A 4,152-nucleotide genomic window follows, 5' to 3' on the forward strand; every position below is an offset into this window, starting at 1 on the left:
TGTAACTGCTTCAGTTTTACAAGTCAAGTATTTGCCCTTCATCGTGTAGAACGTTAGTCCGATTGTCAGAGCTACTTACTCTTCCCTGTATGGCTGACGATGTATAGTTCGTGGGGGCAAGGTGTGTTTCTGTAATTGCTACTATTTTTATTTTATATTCCTGTAGGATTTCTTCCAGCATTCCATGCATCCCGTGTGGCATTTATCTCTATTTGAATGTTAGGGTCTATTGACATTGGAGAAGCTGGAATGGCAGTTGCACAGTTTTTCTGCTATGTTGACTTGTATGGGCTGTGTGGCTGCTACTGGTAAGACTGATAGTCTTGTTTTCAGCCATTGTTGCAGTGATGGCTGTGGCGGTGTTGACAGAGGCAGGCTACCCGAGTATGAACAAGCGTGTGCCGGAGCAGATGCAGGGGTGACTCATTGCAAAGTGCCAGTCTGGCAGTTGTCTTGACCAGACCGTTGCCTTATTTCTGCTGGGGTGGTGGAGGAAACGATAGTTGGAATGGAGGGTGGTACTGGCCAGTGTACAGACGCACAGGCATGGTGCATGGTTGCTATACTCTGTTGTGGGCGCTGCTGCGTCATGTGAGCAGCCGCTGCTATAGCGGGGTGGAGACCAGAGTCATTTCCTGGCACATAGCCTGTTGCAGGATGTGTGTGAGCATTTGACTTGTGCTGTGCAAGGGCTTTCTGGTTGGCAGGGCAGTCTTTGTACATTGTGTTGTGATTCTGATAACAGTTGGCACATTTGGGTGGGTTTAGGCAGTTGCCAGTAGCTCTATGGTTGCTTGGGCACTGGGGGCAGTCTGCTTATTGATGTGGTCCAGTTGACAACAGTGCCCACGTTGCAGGAGGGTATCTAAGTGATGGTAATTTTCTACTTGATCTGACAACGTCACCTATTCCTTGACTGCTTATTTGTTTGGTTGAGTGTTTCTTGTTGGCTCAAAAACATGTGCAGGGGAAGATCACTCCTCGACTATTAAGTGCACAGAGTCATTGGGCTAGCTAGGGAAGCTGACCAGAGATAGATGCCTTCTGAAATTTTACTCGTGCGAGCCGGTAGTTAAACCGGCAGCATGCTCGTCTGGCAGCCACTAGGTCCTGGGTCAAATCTCTCTGCAGGCAATAAATTAATATTTAAAATATAGGTGTACACCATATTATACCCTACATTATAAAATTATTCTACTGTTCTTAGCTTGGAGATGTATAAATGCCTGAATGGAGCTGGTCAATAAATTACCTATACCTAAGTCATAAGATTGTTTAATTTCTATTGTGTATCCACAATTATAATGAATATGAATGAATTTTGTTTTCCAAGAAACTTTGAAAAATACCTTGCAACTGCAATAACTCTGTGACACACTATGCTAGATGTCATGTAACTTTTTGCTTTCAGTGTTTTAATCATAAGTACAATCCAGGACAAACTGTATGTTAGTAATATATACCATGCATGTTACAATAAGGTGGACACTTTTTTTTTAATATAAATTTATAAGTGTAAGATTTCTTTTCAGTTTCAATTTCACAAACAAATTTTGATTTATTCCAATATTTTTATTTAAAATAACCACACTAAGTAAAGAAATAGAAATAAGGGAGAAAATGTTTAAAAAGAAAGAGAATTATGCAGTGAGATTTGATCCAGCGTCCTAGCTGGTGCTAGACGGGCTGGTTCGAGTAGGGAATATTGTTCAGTCTACTAATGGCTTTGAGCTCTTAATAGTTGTCAGGTGACCTTCCTGTACGCCAAGTGCGGAGATATTCTGAGACCCGGCTATCCATCTCTCTTGTCAGAATTCAACAATTGCAGAAGCAGCCCAAAAGTAAAAGGGTTTCAATTTAGGCTTATTGCTTAAGCAAACAACTAATGTAAACAGGTTTCTAGCTTGCTAATATAGTATTCCTGCAGTTCTTTTTCCACTGCCGATGCTGAGGTTACTGGCCAGTAGCAAACCATTTGGGAACGCCAATTTTGAGTGACACGGCCAGGCTCTTTTCTCATGCCGTTATGACTGTGTCCAATACAGTCATGTCTGCTTCTACTGAGACTGCCTGACAACCTGCACTTCAACTGTGATTGTTTAAATCACACTATGGCCACACAGCCACTTCAAAAGTGTGTTAATTTTTTGAATTAAATAAGTCAGCAAAAAATTCAAAGAATATTTACTACAAAATGTGGAAAATGTCAATTGTTACAGGAAAGCACCAGTACAACGAACTTCAGTTAAACGAACACTTCACTTAACCGAACTCATTGTTTGGTCCCGCCAAAAACATATATAATAACCTTGAATTTTATTTCATCTTAACGAATTTTACAATGGTCCGTTTCTTCGTGAAACAAAAATATTCACTTGAACGAACAACCTTGAGGCACATTATGAAAAAAATTACCATCCAAAAACTTGTTCTTTATTTTTAATTTTCTTATTCAAACGTAACAGTGTGTACGTAAACAAAAACAATAACGGAACAAGTATGTGTGCGCAAGTACTATCGAAATTAGTAGATTAATTCTCGTGTTTTGAAATAATATTGGAATGGTATTACGTCCGTTGTACGATACAACTAGTACATATTCTCGGATTTTTCGTTTTTTGGCTACTTACATTACGATAATTTTTGTACGGTACTTTGGCTAACCTGTGTTTTAATTTATTTTTTGAAAGTCATTTTTTTCATCACAGTCCATAGTGTTTTTGTCGTGTCTACAGGCGTGAAATTTTTTACGTTTTTCAATAGCGTTGTGTTCTTCAGTGCCGGTTGTAGAAATGAAGCGTGTGACAGAACAAAAGTGTATATGAGGGAGAAAAAAAAATAACGCAATTCATCAAAACTTTCGACCTAAGACCTAACTATTCAAAAGAATGACGATGCTTGTCGTCTTCAAATGTTTTGGAACACCATGCGTTTTGTAATGTATGCACGTGTGACTTTTCGATTGCACACGTTGGAAGGGATGACTGTAGAGGGCACATTGAATTAAAGAAACATGCGGAATATTTTATAGTCATGACGAGCAATAAATCCATATCGTAGTTTTTTCGCTACATCTGAAGAAACGAAAGTAACTAACGCAGAGTTATTGTTTACAAGTTCTGTTGTTTGTTTATAAGACAGTTCTTATCCAACCAGGATAAAAGAAGCAAATAAAAAGACAATTGTTCAAAAGTATAACTTTGCATACTTTGAATTGAAGGTTGAAAATTTCCTGTAAAATTATTGACATTTCTTACATATTCAGATGATTGTATTGTTCAAATAGTTTTTTTTGTTCCTTTGATTCATTAATTTTCATTGTATTCATATGCATAGGCCTACATTTTTCATTTTTTTTTTTTTTGCATATTATTGTCCTTATTTTATCTTGTGTGTGTTATAATTCCTCAGGAAAAATTTATCGTGCATGATTTACATGTACTTTTTCCATATAATTGTCATTAATGATGGGTGTGATTTGAGGTTGGCAGCTCTGCCTACAATGTGTCTCCTGACCATAGACAAAGCATCAGCAGAGAGTATGTGAACAGGTTCTTCAAGCGGCCATAGACTAATGACTGTGATACTGAACCTTAGTACACTTAAGGTTTTTCATGTGTTTATCGGTATACATATTTATAACAATGCTTATGTTTCAGTATAAAGAACTTCAGTATAACAAACTCAACTATTTTTTGGTCCCTTCATGTTCTTTATAGTGAAGCTTTCCTGTAATGTTCTTTAAGTACAATATTTTTATTTTAAATTAAATTCTTTGAGTTGGACTTTTTTTACAGTGCTACAATTTAAATTCATCTATTATACTCCCTGATGTTTTGTGATTCTTAAATTAATGCTGGTTAAATTTTGTTTCAAAATTAAAATAACAAGCATTTAAACACCATGCCAATATGACACAATTTCAGTGTAGGCATGTTTGTGTCCACTGTCAACTACGTATTTTGTTCGTCATTTGGTTTTTTATATTAGTGTTAGGGTTGGGCATTACTCCTCTCCACTTACAGTGGTGTTGAAATTACATCACTCTGTTGCCATATGGTAAGCCGACTTTTTTTTTTTCTTCTGCTTCTTCTTCTTCTTCCCTCCCTCTGGTGTGGGAGATGCAGTGTCTGAAGATTTTAAGTGTTCGGG

This window comes from Bacillus rossius, chromosome 2, assembly GCF_032445375.1.
Source record: "Bacillus rossius redtenbacheri isolate Brsri chromosome 2, Brsri_v3, whole genome shotgun sequence".
Taxonomy (NCBI): domain Eukaryota; kingdom Metazoa; phylum Arthropoda; class Insecta; order Phasmatodea; family Bacillidae; genus Bacillus; species Bacillus rossius.